At 47.9% G+C, this 16,006-nt stretch overlaps 1 protein-coding gene across 1 annotated transcript in view; it reads right to left on the bottom strand.

Annotated features, from left to right (window-relative positions):
• LOC144497781 (adhesion G protein-coupled receptor L2-like) overlaps positions 1 to 16,006 on the bottom strand; it is a 510,506-nt gene that overhangs the window by 226,062 nt on the left and 268,438 nt on the right. The window lies entirely within an intron of this gene.

Raw genomic sequence — 16,006 nt, 5'->3', positions numbered from 1 at the left:
AATGACATCCTCCCTGTTTCTGGGACATTTAATTTGATAACGTGCTCTGCTGCGCATTCTTCAGCCAACTATCTTTAAATACACCACCTCAAATATTGACTTTTTTTTTAAAAAGGAGAGTCACACCTGGCCTATCAAAGCATCACGCTAATTCTTATCAGCAAAAACGACATGTCGAAGCTCTCAGGTTTATCACTGTCCGGCGATAAATATCTAATGAAAAAACAACTTGTTCTTTAATAAGCTAAGCTTTCTCAAGCAAGACGGTAACGTTCTGGGACGGTCGAGAGAACAAACCCTAAAAATTGACAAATTATTACCTTAAAAGTTAGATGGATCAACCATAAACCCATTTCCACCCCCCCCACCATACCCCGCGCTACCGGTTGCAACTGTTTTGCGGCAATGTATCCAGATTAATCATTCTAATGGTTACTGAGCCGCTCTGCTGATCGCACTGAAATGCGATCACAGAGTTGCGACAGGTAAGCAAGCACTGCTGTTTGCTGTATAATAAATTACTCTACTAATCTAGAAAGAAAAACTACAATGCCGCATCTCAAAGGCTGAAAGAGCCCAATTTCAAACCCATTCAAGTGTTGGCACTAGAAATTCTGCAAAACGCAATGGTGGGTGGGTGCCTCAACTATTCACGTTGCACCCAATTCAACTGTGAAAGGCACTTGGCAGTATATTTCTAGATCCTTCTGTGGCGGGTTCACAGGGAGTGGGAAATGCTGGGCAGCACGTTGGAAGGAAGAAAGATTTTGATTTGATTTGATTTATTATTTGTCACATGTTTTAGCATTCAGTGAAAAGTATTGTTTCTTGCGCGCTGCACAGACAAAGCATACCGTTCATAGAGAAGGAAAGGAGAGGGTGCAGAATGTAGTGTTACAGTCATAGCTCGGGTGTAGAGAAAGATCAACTTAATGCAAGATAGGTTCATTCAAAACTCTGACGGCAGCAGGGAAAAAGCTGTTCTTGAGTCGGTTGGTACGTGACCTCCGACTTTTGTATCTTTTTCCCGATGGAAGAAGGTGGAAGAGAGAATGCGTGGGGTCCTTAACTATGTTGGCTGCTTTGCCGAGGCAGCGGGAAGTGTAGACAGAGTCAATAGATGGGAGGCTGGTTTACCTTTGCCTTTACGGAGCGAATTTCACTGTCGTGGGATGTCCCAAAGTGCTTCAGAGCCAATGGAGGACTTTTCAAGGGTAGTCACTCTTGTAATGTAGCCAATATGTGCACAGCAAGCTTCCACACAGGGGGCCGGAATTCTCCGACCTCACCCGTGGCTGTGATTCTCCGATCCCGCTGCGGTGAATGAAGTTTTGGCTGAGTGCCAAATTCTCCGTTCTCACTGACAGTGGCAGCCGGAGGGGGGGGGTCCAATGATGAAGAATTCCGGCCGGGGTATACAGAGAGACACTGTGGCAGTGGACACAGGTAGGCAGGAGAAAAGCAAATTACTGCGGGTGCTGGACTCTGAAACCAAAAGAGAAAATGCTGGAAAATCTCAGCAGGTCTGGCAGCATCCGTAAGGAGAGAAAAGAGCTGATGTTTCGAGTCCAGATGGCCCTTTGTCAAAGTATGGCGACTAAGGGATTTTCACAGTGACTTCATTGCAATGTTAATGTGAGCCTACTTGTGACACTCATAAATAAACTTTAAACCGAGATGAGATTATGGGCTGAATTTTCCGGCCCTTCCTGCCAACAGGGTTTTTCTGGTTCTGCCAATGGCGATTCCGCTCCCCACCCTCCACCTCCCCCCACCGCTCTCCCCCAACTGCCCACTCCCGCGGTGGAGGGTTGCCAGCCACACAAACCACCACTGGCGGGTCTGGATAACACCAACGTGCAGCCAAGGGCAAGATTTCTCTGCTGGAAAATACAGAGCCGAGGGGAAGGTCAGTGGGCTCGGAAAATCCCGCCCTTTGTTACTCACCGGCCTATGAGGATCTGGAAGGCAGCACCACTGAATTAAAGGGCAGTTCAGACCATTGGTTAAGAAAGTCAAAAGGACATAACAAAGAACAGTACAGCACAGGAACAGGCCCTTTGGCCCTCCAAGCCTGCGCCGATCATGATGCCTGCCTAAACTAAAACCGTATGTACTGACCGAGTCAATATCCTTCCGTTCCCATCCTATTCATGGATTTGTCTAGATGCCCCTTAAATGCCGCTATCGTACCCGCTCCCACCACCTCCCCGGGCAACACGTTCCAGATATTCACCACCCTCTGTGTAAAAGACTTGCCTCACACATCTCCTCTAAACTTTTCCCCCCGCACCTTAAACCTATGTCCCCGAGTACTTGACCTTTCTACCCTAGGAAAGAGCATCTGACTATCCACTCTGTCCATGCCACTCATAATCCCGTAAACCTCTATCAGGTCACCCCTCAACCTCTGTCGTTCCAGTGAGAACAAACCAAGTTTATCCAACCTCTCCTCATAGCTAAAATTGGAGAGTGTTCGGGACTGAGCGTCAGGGAGCTGGATTACTTAGCTTTGCCAGTGGCGGACATCAACTGACTTTGGGTCACTCTCCCAAATTTTCCTGAGCCGCCCGTGACGATGCAGCGGGACTGGAAAAGCCCAGTCAGGGAGTGGGATGAATTACACCACTCTTTCAGGGAGTCGGCGGAGCTGCAGTGAACCAAAAGAGCTCCTTCCATACCACAAGGCTCGACTGTCCAGAGCGAATTGTTTTAAAGAGGGACACAGATTGGCAGCAGAGAAATGTGCAAAGTAAAACAGCTTTGGTGCTGAAGTTGAAGCCCGTGTACATCAGCGAGGCCGGTGTCTGGGTTCCCGTGACGTAGGTCACCAGGGGCAGGGTGGGCACCCTATTAAATTTGATTGTTTATTTATTAGTTGTAAGTAAGGCTTACATTAACATTGCAATGAAGTTACTGTGAAATTCCCCGAGTCGTCACATTCCGACGCCTGTTCGGGTACATGGAGGGAGAATTTAGCATGGCCAATGCACGCAACCATGCGTCTTTCGGACTGTGGGAGGAAACCGGAGCACCCGGAGGAAACGCACGCAGACACGGGGAGAATGTGCAAACTCCACACAGTCAGTGACCGAAGCCGGGAATTGAACCCGGGTCCCTGGCGCTGTGAGGCAGCAGTGCTAACCACTGTGCCACCCGTGCCAGTTGTTGCGTGCTGTCCTCATGGTTTGTCCAACAGCAGGAAACAGCTGCCTTGCAACCAAGCTCGAAACGTCTGGAGAGTTCGGAGTAATAAATGTGAGAATCACTGGAAAAAAATTAACTTCAAAAATCAATGACTATTTGCTCAGCAGTTTGGAAACAAATTGAGATAAGACGGCGACGATTTCATTCATTTGCACAAAGAAACCAGGTCAAATTTCTTAACCCGTTTGGTGCTCAGTGTTCTCATCATATAACCAGGAAAAGGGTGGAGGGGGGAAATATTTAGCCCTCCCGAGCCTGTCCCACTGCAATTTCATTCAATGATGGTGCATCCGGATTTCCATTAACTGTTGGTTGATGAAGTGCTTCTAATAGCTTTAATTTTAAACATTATACACCCTTTCTCTGGGCTCCCCCACCAGAGCAAATAGTTTTCATAGACTCATAGAATCCCTACAATGCAGAAAGAGGCCATTCGGCCCATCGAGTCTGCACCAACCACAATCCCACCCAGGCCCTATCCCCGTAACCCCACCTATTTATCCTGCAAATCTCCCGAAATCTCCTTAAGGGTCAATTTAGCATGGCCAATCCACCTAACCTACACATCTTTGGAGAGTGGGAGGAGCGTAGAATCATAGAATCCCTACAGTGCAGTAGGAGGCCATTCGGCCCATCAAGCCTGCACCGGCCCCCACAATCCCACCCAGGCCCTATCCTTGTAACCCCACATATTTACCCTGCTATTCCCCTGGCACTAGAGGCAATTTAGCATGGCCAATCAACCCAACCTTCACATTTTTTGACTGTGGGAGGAAACCGGAGCACCTGGAGGAAACCCACGCAGACACGGGGAGAGCTTGCAAACTCCACACAGTCACCCAAGGCCAGAATCGAACCTGGGTCCCTAGCGCTATGAGGCAGCAGTGCTTACCACTGTGCCACCGTGCAACCCTAAACTCATGAAGTCCAGATTCATCTACGTTTACAGCACAGAAGGAGGCTATTCGGCCCATCTTGCCCATGCCGGTCAACAAAGATCTGCCTACGCTCATCCCACTTTCCAGCTCTTGGCCGTGGCCATGGAGGGTACAGCAGTGCAAGTGAATATCTAAATACTTCTTCAATGTTACGAGAGTTAACACAGTTAACCATCCCAACAAATTCTTTAATCACAGTAAATGCTGGAAAAGCTCAGCAGGTCTGGCAGCATCTCTGGCAAGAGAAGCAGAGTTGACATTTTGTGTTTGTATGTGTCCCTCAAAGTTTTGAGAGAAGAGTCACGCAGACTTGAAAAGGTAACTGTTTCTCCCGCCAGAGCACCGGAGATTTTTCCAGCAATTTCTGTTTTTATTTCACATTTCCGGCATCTGCAGCTCTTAAATCTTTGAATCATTCTGAACACCTCAACTGGGCGAGCCTTTAATCTTCTACATTTGAGGGATCTATGGTCACAGATCAGCCATGAGCTCATCAGATGGTGAGGCAGGCTTGATGGGCCTAGTGGCCTTAGAAACATAGAAGATAGGTACAGGAGGCTCTTCGAGCCTGCTCCGCCATTCATTACAATCATGGCTGATCGTCCAACTCAATAGCCTAATCCTGCTTTCTCCCCATAACCTTTGATCCCATTCGCCCCAAGTGCTATATCCAGCCATTGAATACATTCAATGTTTTGGCACCAACTACTTCCTGTGGTAATGAATCCCACAGGCTCGCCACTCTTTGGGTGAAGAAATGTCTCCTCATCTCTGTCCTAAATAGTCTACCCCGAATCGTCAGACTGTGATCCCTGGTTCTGGACTCCCCCACCATCGGGAACATCCTCTCTGCATCTACCCTGTCCAGTCCTGTTAGAATTTTATACAGCCCGTTGTATGCAACCCATCCTCGTAATGTAACCATCTCAGCCATTAACCATCAAATTAAGCATAATGTAACTGGCCAGTGTCATAGAATCATAGAATCCCTACAGTGCAGGAGGAGGGCATTCAGCCCATTGAAGCTGCATCGACCGCAATCCCACCCAAGTCCCATCCCCACAACCTCACGTATTTATCCAGCTAATCTCCCTGACACTAGGGATTCCTGATCGGTAAGGGAATTAGGGGTTATAGGGATCAGGTGGGTAAGTGGAACTGATCCACTTCAAATCAGCCATGATCTTATTGAATGGCGGGGCAGGCTCAAGGGGCTAGATGGCCTACTCCTGCTCCTATTTCTTATGTTCTTATGTTCTTCGTGTCAATTTAGCATGGCCAATCCACCGAACCAGCATATCTTTGGACTGTGGGAGGAAATCGGAGCACCCGGAGGAAACTCATGCAGACACGGGAGAACGTGCAAACTCCACACAGTCAGTCACCCGAGGCCGGAATTGAACCCAGGTCCCTGGCGCTGTAAGGCAGCAGTGCTAACCACTGTGCCACTGTGCCGTGAGATACTGAACCAATGCTCTGCCAAGCAGGTAAAGAATTCCACGACACTATTTGAAATGGAGCAGGGGAGTTCTCCCCAGTCACAAAAAGAGAAAATGCTGGAAAATCTCAGCAGGTCTGACAGCATCCGTGGGGAGAGAATGGAGTAATGTTTCGCCTCTAGATGACCCTCCGTCAGAGCTCGATATTTATCCCTCAATATTTATCTCCCAAAGGTCATCACTGGAAAAAAATAGATAAACTGATCCATCCCCTCATTTGTGGGATCTTACTATGCACATAGTGCAACTTATTGGCTCACAGGCAGCAGCAACTACACTTCAAACATGCCTCCACAGATGTACAGCACTTTGGGACATCCATTCACCTGAGGCAAAGGTTCAAGGGTTCGAGCCCCACTTGGCACAAACTCCAGGCTGACCTTCCTGGGCAGTACCTGCACTGCTGGAGATATCCTCTTTCCAATGCTGTGTTGAACTAGGGAATGGTCTTGCCCTCCCGGGCAGATGTAAAAGATGCCACGACGATATATGGAGAAGAGCAGGGAAGTTCTTCTTGACCAATATTTATCTCTTAAATATCACTAGAAAAATATCACCGTTCCTTCACTGTCACTGGGTCCAAACCCTGGAACTTCCTCCCTAATGGCACTGTGGGTGTACCTACACCACAGGGACGGTGCAGAAGGCAGGTCACCATCACCTTCTCAATGACAACTAGGGATGGACAATAAATGCTGGTCTATCTAGGGATGCTTATGTCCCATAAATGAAATTTTAAAAACCCAGCAGATCATCTGGTCATTGTTGCTTGTGGGAGCTTGCGATGCGCAAACTGGCTTCCATTTTCCACGCATTATAACGATTGTCATAAATCTATTTAGCAAAGAAGAACCACCAAGTAGGCCTCGTAAACTTAAACACTGGGAAACACTTTATTATCGCTGTCACTGTCCTGGACTGCGCAATTAGATTCCTCCCTGCGTGGGTTTCCTCCGGGTGCCCCGGTTTCCTCCCACAGTCCAAAGATGTGCGGGTTAGGTGGATTGTTCATGCTAAATTGACCCTTAGTGTCAGGGGGACTAGCTGGGGTAAATGCCTGGGGTTATGGGGATAGGGTCTGGGTGGGATTGTGGTCGGTGCAGACTCGATGGCCCGAATTGCCTCCTCCTGCACTGTAGGATTCTATGATTCTATCCCTCCCCCTGCCCCACCCCCTCAGGATCACTTGACCTACACTCTTTAAAGGAGCAACACACACCCCAAACCCCCAACATACATATCTCACAACAGTGACAATATTTCAACTGGCTGCAATTTACATTAAGGTCATGAGGTTGCAAAGTCGCCATTTTCACGAGTCTTGCTCTCTGTATTTCTTCCCTGTCTTTACTATACCATCTTGTATTCATACGACCCTTTATACATCCTCCGAAAATCCCCAAGCTCCTCAGAGCTACCTGCAGTTCTTTCAAAATGTAATCCCGGTTATTTTGTAGGTTACTGCAGCAGCCAATGGTAGCTTTTTATTTTGGCGCAACGGCCCCGAATAATTCTTGAATCGACGCTTAAAGGATAAAAAGGCAATTTTGTTTCCCCACCTTGCGTTGACCTTCTCTCCTGACTTGTTGCTAGGAGATTGGACAACAGCTGCCAACGGTCCTTCACTAACTCTGCCAAGTGGTCATTCTTTTGCTTCTTTTATGTTGCTCAAATACTGCCAGTTTCCCACACAGCCACCAGCAACACCACAAAGCAGACTTGCGGAACGGCCTAAGGCTAATGTTTCCCCAACGAATCCAACAACTCTGTGATGCCAACAGTCAGATGGGAGAGGCCTGAGCTCACGAGCTTGTTGGGGGGAGGGGGGAGAGCTTAAGCCTAGTGCAAATGTGCAAACCTAGATGGTGGCTGGCTGCATGACTGTCAGGTATTGAACACGTCAAACAAAAAGGGACAAGTCCACAATGGACCCAATGTCAAAGAAAATGACACAAAGGTCATTAAGCCTTATTTTTTTTAAATTACTCATTCGTGGAACATGGGTGTCGCTGGCTGGCCAGCATTTATTGCCCATCCCTAGTTGCCCTTGAGAAGGTGGTGGTGAGCTGCTTTCTTGAGTCACTGCAGTCCACATGGTGTGGGTTGACCCACAATGCCGTTAGGGGGGAAATTCCAGGATTTTGACCCAGCGACGGCGAAGGAACGGTGACATATTTCCAAGTCATGTTGGTGAGTGGCTTGGAGGGGAACTTACAGGTGGTTGTGTTCCTATTTATCTGCTGCCCTTGTCCTTCTAGATAGAAGTGGTCTGTGGAATTCACAACCACAGAAAGTAGTTGAGGCCAAAACGTCTGATTTTAAGAAGAAATTAGAGATAGCTCTTGGGGCTAAAGGGATCAAGGGGTATGGGGGAAGAGGGGATCAGGATATTGATTTGGATGATCAGCCATGATCATCATGAATGGTGGAGCAGGCTCGAGGGGCCGAATGGCCTACTCCTGCTTCTGGTTTCCATATTTTTATCAGCTAACTCAGCACTGTAGTGCGCTCGTGATACTGCACTTGTTATTGCGAGACCTGGACTAATAGCCTCAGAGAACACGAGTTCAATTCCCACTGCAGAAATTTGAGTTCTTTAAGCCGTTACCGACAACTGGTTCACTCAAGGTCATTGCAGGGAGAAAATATGCATGCCAGACATGACTCACTTTTCAATCATTCATGGGACATGGCTTCACTTGACAGCCCTCTTGACTCAGAGTCAGAAGATTCTGGGTTCAAATCCCGCTCACATAGAATCCCTACAGTGCAGAAGGAGGCCATTTTGCCCATCAAGTCTGCACCGACTCTCCAAAAGAGCGTCTTACCCAGGCCCATCCACCTGGGCGTTTACCATGGCCAATCCACCTAACCCACACATCTTTGGTCTGTAGGAAGAAACCAGAGCACCTGGGGAAAACCCACGCAGACATGGGGAGAACGTGCCAACTCCACACAGATAGCCACCCAAGGCTGGAATCAAACCCGGATCTTTTGCGCTGTGAAGCAACAGTGCTAAGCACAGTGCCATCCATAAGTGCCTATAGGGTGGCACTTATATTGTGCCACCCTATAAGCACAATACCTAGGCTGACCAAGGGAGTGTTCCATTGCTGGGTTTTTGTCCTTATTTGACGATATTTATCCTTCAACCATCATTTCTATAAAGAAGATTCTCTGGTGGTGAACATGTTGCTCTTTGTGGGAGCTTGCTGTGCACAAATTGGCTGCCATATTGCATATATCACAACTGTCGCTACACTTCAAAAGCACTTTTGTATATGATGTTGCATAAATCAAAGTTCCTCATTGTATTGTGACCCTGGTGGTTGAACCTGAGCTGCCCTGTGAAGGGATTCAAACTGCTTTTTTTTCTTCATTCATGGGAAATGGGTGTCACTGGTTGGGCCAGCATTTATTGCCCATCCCTAGGTCTTTTCGGAGGGCAGTTGAGAGTCAACCACATTGCTGTGGCTCTGGAGTCACACATAGGCCGAACCAGGTGAGGACAACAGATTTCTTTCCCTGAAAGACATTCGTGAACCAGATGGGTTTTTCCGACAATGGTTTCATGGTCATCAGTAGATTCTTAATTCCAGATTTTTTAAATGAATTCAGATTCCACCATCTGCCGTGGCGGGATTCGAACCCGGGTCCCCAGAATATGAGCTGAGTTTCTGGATTAATAGTCTGGCGATTATACCACTAGGCCATCCCCTTTCCACTGAAGCTTGCAGCGTTTCTTTCTGTTGCCACCTATTCAGGGCAACCAAGGGCGAGCAACAAATGCCAGCAATGCCCTGGCACGTCCCAAGAGTGAATTAAAAAAATATCTCAAGGAGATTCCAGATCATGAAACCAAAACTGGCACCAAAACATTTCCACGTAGGACATCGGTTCAGAGATGGTTCTCAAAGGGCTCACTCATGGTATTCTCCTTAAAAGGTTCAGGAGTGCAACTGTGAACCTCCTTAAGTTGTTCAGCTGCCAATAGCAATGCATAACAGAGTCACACATGGCCAAAGGATCACAGATTCAGCACTGGGTCAGTGCTGAGTCAACTTATGTCTTCACTGTAGCAGCTGCAGCAGACGTATGTCTACGTCCCCATGGAATTAATAAGGGAAAGAGAAAGGGAACTTTTTTAAAAATCAGCCAAGATTCTGTCGCTGGGTAGGATTTTCCATTTTCTCGCTCCTGGGAGCACGTCGGGAAATTCTACACTTCCAGCCCCTGTGTGACAGCCAGGAATTTACAAAAACGCGTGCATGCATGGAATTTTCCAATCCAAGCCACTGGGGTTTATCATACAACCATAGAATCCTACAGTGCAGAAGGAGGCCATTCGTCCCATCGAGTCTGCACCGACCACAATCCCACCCAGGCCCGATCTCCAGAACCTCATGCATTTACCCTAACTAGTCCCCCTGACACTCAGGGACAATTTATCACGGCCAATCCACCTAACCCGCACATCTTTGGACTGCGGGAGGAAACCGGAGCACCCGGAGGAAACCCACGCAGACACCGGGAGAATGTGCAAACTCCACACAGACAGAGACCCAAGCCGGGAATCGAACCTGGGTCCCTGGTGCTGTGAGGCAGCGGTGCTAACCATCGCCCTTGGTGAAAGGGAAGCTCGCAGCCCTGATTTATGACCAGCAGCTCGTGTCGGAAGGTACAGGTACACAGGACATGAGCCAAAAGGCACGCTGGACATGGCTGTGACACACCCTCAGTGCAAATAACCCTTCAGCTCTTCCTCACCAGGGCAGAAGCATTACCCTCCGCCGGTGTGAGGGTGCCAACTAGTACCAGTTAAATGGTACCCCAGCAAGCAGTGGAAGAGGGAGAGAAATTTGTTGCAATTATAAATTTCCTTTTGCTACAATGGAACATTCTGAAGTGTTCCACAGCCATGAAAAAACCATCGCCACGTAACCTTGATCACAACAGCACATCTTAAACTAACAATATGTTGAAACTTATTACTTCAGTCTTCTTTGAAAAATTAAACTCCAGCCTCACATAAACCATTTTTCAGCGCAAGAAGGACCTTGACAATTTCTCCTCGTCTCCGGCATTCCTAAGCTGATTAATAAAGCAGATATCCAGAGCCCAGAAAGAACAGAGTTGTATTTTAGATTCTGAAGAGCAGGGGAAGTTCTCCCCACCATCCTGGCTGTTACTTAGTTGACCCTCATTCAGAATCAGGACAAAGAGATTATCTGGCGGGCACCATCACATTGTGGGATCTTCCTGTGTGCAAATGCGCGACCACGATTTCTACATTACAACAGTGACTACACTTCTCAAGTACATGAGGTTAACCGACCTCCACTCGCCTGGTAAAGGGGCAGCGCTCCGAAAGCTCGTGATTCCAAATAAACCTGTCGGACTTTAACCTGGTGTTGTGAGGCTTCTTACTGTGCCCCACCCCAGTCCAATGCCAGTATCTCCACCTCACACGTACAGAATCAAAGCTCCGAAACAAATCTTTCTTTCTGCATTTGTCTAGCACCGTTCACAAAACCCAAAGTGCTTTGCAGCCAATTAACTACTTTGGAAATGCCATCACTATTCTCATGTAGAATTCTCACGCAATCAATTTGTACACAGCAAGCTCCCACAAACAGCAGTGACAAAATAATCTGCTTTAGCAACGTCGGTTGAGGAATAAGTTTAAGCTGATTTATCATCGCCACAGGGTAGGCTTACATTAACACTGCAATAAAGTTACTGTGAAAATCCCCTAGTCTCCACACTCTGGTGCCTGTTTGGGTACACTGAGGGAGAATTTAGCATGGCCAATCCACCTAACCAGCACGCCTTGGGAGGAAAACTGAGCACCCGGAGGAAACCCAGGCAGACATGGGGAAGAACTCCACACAGACAGTGACCCGGGAATTGAACCCGGGTCGCTGGCACTGTGAGGCAGCTGTGCTAACCGCCGTGCCACCGTGCCAATCAGTCAGCGGCGACTGCAATCTTACCTTCAACGTTCATCAGGTCACCAAATGATTCAACACATTTCTGTGTGGCACGTCACAAAGAAGCTGAGGGGTAGCCTGTGGCAGAAACATCTACCGAAGGCAAAGAGGTGACAGGACATGAATCAAAGGTTTGGTCGGGATGTTGGTACTCTCCCACGTGCAGAGCTAGCCAGCTTGCTGTGTAGCTTTCTGAGCACTTGCATCATTAGTCTTTCAGCAGCAAACTGTTTTCAATGTACCTGGACTTTGACTGGTCTATTGATTACACATTGTGCCTGTTTATTTTGAACCATGAATGAAGATTGATTCACTTCCTAAGACTATACACCCATCAACAAGTTCCGATTCTTTCGGAAGCGATTTGAACCGGCCTCTGATTTTCTTCAGAATTTGAATGGAGTGTGAATATATTTTTCATTCAGTTAACCACTAACCTCCTAAAGGGTAACGTTTGAATTCCAAAATAAAACTTTCAACTTTGATTTGACTTTCTCATCTGTCAGGTCAGATGTTGAACTGAGCTCCCGTCTGCCCTCCCACGTGGACGCATGAAAACTCAAGGTACTGAATCGAAGAAGGACAATATCCTAGCTGATACTAGGGCAGCAGGGCAGCACAGTGGGTTAGCACTGCTACCTCACAGCACCAAGGACCAGGGTTCGATTCCCAGCTTGGGTCACTGTCTGTGCGGAGTTTGCGCGCTCTCCCCCTGTCTGCGTGGGTTTCCTCCGGATGCTCCGGTTTCTTCTCACACTCCGAAAGATGTGCTGGTTAGGTGCATTGGCCATGGTAAATTCTCCCTCAGTGTACCCGAACAGGCGCCGGAGTGTGGCAACTGGGGGAATTTCACAGTAACGTCATTGCAGTGGTAATGTAAGCTGACTTGTGACAATAATAAGTAAACTTTACTTTGATCACCAAGAGCATCGTTCGGTGGAGATGTGGTCAACCGTCTGAGCCTGTCTCAGACTTCAGTGTCTCAGCCTCACCCAGGCAGTGGTGTAGTGGTATTGTCTACTCGACTTGTAATTCAGACACTTAGGGTAATACTCTGGAGCCCCAGGTTCGAATCCCACTGCAGCAGATGGTAAAATTTGAATCCAACAAAAAAATCTGGAATTAATAATGGTCTAATGATGACCATGAAACCATTGCTGATTATTGGAAAGACCCATCTGGTTCACTACTGTCTTTTAGGGAAGGAAATTTTGATTTATTATTGTCACATGTATTAACAAACAGTGAAAAGTGTTGTTTTTTGTACGCTATACAGTCAAAGCGTACCGTTCATAGAGAAGGAAACAAGAGAGTGCAGAATGTAGAGTTACAGTCATAGCTAGGGTGTAGAGAAAGATCAACTTAATGCAAGGTAGGTCCATTCAAAAGTCTGATGGCAGCAGGGAAGAAGCTGTTCTTGAGTTGGTTGGTACATGACCTCAGACTTTTGTATCTTTTTCCCGACAGAAAAAGGTGGAAGAGAGAATATCCAGGATGTGTAGGGTCCTTAATTATGCTGGCTGCTTTTCCGAGGCAGCGGGAAGTGTAGACAGAGTCAATGGATGGGAGGCTGGTTTGCATGTTGGATTGGACTACATTCATGACCTTTTGTAGTTCCTTGCAGTCTTGGGCAGAGCAGGAGCCATACCAAGCTGTGATACACCCAGAAAGAATGCTTTCTATGGTGCATCTGCAGAAATCTGCCATCCTTACCTGGTATGGGCTACACGTGACTCCAGACCCACAACAATGTGGCTGACTCTCAACTGCCCTCTGAAACAGCCAAGGAGACGTTTGGTTCAGGGGCAATTAGGGATGGGCAACAAATACTGGCCCAGCCAGTGACTCCCATCCAATTGAAGGCTTAAAAAAAAGGCCCCAGCTGTCGATGCTGGAGAAGGTTTGTGGGTTCTGTCACCTCCTTAATACCCACCTGATGTATCCCATTCCATGCTGAGCCTTCACTTTTCCTTTTTGCCCTTCTGCATGATTGAGTGGGATGGTTTTTCCCACAGATGAGGTACTTAAAATTCCAGCTGGTGGCACAATTTGCAGCATTCGGGTCTTTAGTTCAGATGTGGGTTTGAGCCCCACGTAGAGACTTGAAAGCAAAACCTACAAGGGGGCACATCACGAGCAGCACTGAGGGTGTGCTGCACTATCAGAAGCATCATCTTTCAGCTGAAAGGCTAAACCCAGGTCCCATTTGCCTTCTAAGGTGGACGTAGAAGATCGAAGATTTTGAAGAGGTGCGGCGAAGTTCCCCAGACGCACAAATGGAAAATGCTGGAATTCTCAGCAGGTCTGATAGCATCTGTGGAGAGAGAACAGAGCCAACGTTTCGAGTCTAGATCCAGAATCGAAACTTTGGCTCTATTCTCTCTCCACAGCTGCTGTCTGGCTGACTGAGGTTTTCCAGCATTTTCATAGAATCATAGAATCCGTACAGTACAGAAGGAGGCCATTCGGCCCATCGAGTCTGCACTGACCATAATCCCACCCAGGCCCTTTTTCTGTAACCCTACTAATCCCCTTGACACTCCGGTCAGTTTAGAATGGCCAATCAACCTAACCCGCACATGTTTGAGGTGTGGGAGGAAATCGGAGAACTGGAGGAAACCCACACAGACACGGGGAGAAAGTGCAAACTCCACACAGACAGTGACCCGAGACCAGGAATTGAACCCGGGTCCCTGATGGTGTGAGGCAGCAGCGCTAACCACTGTGCCACCGTGCCACCCTCACAAATTGGCCACCGTGCCACCCTCACAAATTGTCTGTTTGTGTTTCAGATTCCGGCATCCGCAGGATTTTGCTTTTATCGTAGAGTTGCCCAGATGTCCTGCCCGATTTTTATCCCTCCACCATCAAAGCAGATGACCTGGTCATTGTCACGTCGCTGTTTGTGGGCGCTTGCTGCGACAGTAACCACACTTCAGGATGCACTTCCATTAGCAGAGAGGTGCTCTGGAGATGTCCTGAAATCATTAGGTGCTGTAGGGATGTGAGTTACTGCTGCCTCGGAGGGAGTAGCATGAACACCACTGAGTAGAAGCTGCTTTGTCTCCTTCATTATGCCGTTCAGTCGTGTTCTCCGGCCCAGGCTGGTTATTGTAAACACTACAATACTTTGTCAGCCAGAGCACCATTAAAGAGACTGCAGGCTCCTTGTTTGTTGGCAGTCCCTCCGGACTAATAAGCAAAGCAGCAGACATGTTTACTGTACATCCCGACCTGGGCTGTCACATTGAAAATATATACCCCATCGAAACAATCACACCGTCTGACTGGCGATGAGATAGCTATTCCAGCCTGGGCACAGGGCATTCTTTGTCATCTAAAGGGCTCTCAACCTGAATCAATGTTATCGTCACCAACAAATCAAACTGAAAGTAGGAGGGCTGTAATTGCCTCTAAAAGCCTCTCTTGATGCTGTTGTAAGATCGCATTCACTAATATTCCATATGCCTTCCACAGGGGATTTGTACCTGCTTATAAACCCATTCATAACCCGAGGGAGCATTGCGTTCTCAGATGTGACTAATACATGGGTGTTTCATAGAATCATAGAATCCCGACAGTGCAGAAGGAGGCCATTCAGCCCATCGCGCCTGCACTGACAACAATCCTACCCAGGCCTGATCCCCATAACACCACTTATTTACCCTGCTCATCCCCCCGACACTAAGGCCAGAACTTTCCCATCCTGCCCGCCACGGGAATTGTAACGCAAAGGTCTGTTGACCTTGGGTAGGATTCTTCAGCTTTTGTGGGAGCGTGGACAGAAAATCCCACCCCACGGGTCAATTTACCGTGGCCAATCAACCTGACCCGCACATCTTTGGAGTGTGGGAGGAAACCGGAGCACCCGGAGGAAACCCACGCAGACACGGGGAGAACGTGCAGACTCCACACAGACAGTGACCCAAGTCGGGAATCGAACCCAGGTCCCTGGAGCTGTGAGGCAGCAGCGGTAACCACTGTGCCACCGTGCCACCAACATGCGGCCCACTCACTAGCCTAGGTTGCACATCACATTGCATAAAAGGAGGACGGAGCTGAGGAGGTCATGACTTCCGACACGCTAGCACATTTTTGGAAAATATCAACTATGACGAAGAACCAAGTGAGTGATTCTCTCCGTTTAATGAATTGAGATGTGTCGGTCTGTTATCTCCTGTGTCTATGTGTTGATGTGTATATGTGCCTGTGTTCAAAAATAGGAATAGCAGCACTGAAGTTGGCACTCAGTCCAGGAGCAGGATAGTGACAGACTAAATATAACAGCCACTCATCACCAAGTGCTCAAAAAGATGCGTATCAAGCTGGGAGGTTTACACAGAATCCCTACACTTCTAAAGGAGACCATTCA

This window comes from Mustelus asterias, chromosome 8, assembly GCF_964213995.1.
Source record: "Mustelus asterias chromosome 8, sMusAst1.hap1.1, whole genome shotgun sequence".
Lineage (NCBI taxonomy): Eukaryota > Metazoa > Chordata > Chondrichthyes > Carcharhiniformes > Triakidae > Mustelus > Mustelus asterias.
This window is presented reverse-complemented; position numbering and strand designations above follow the sequence as displayed.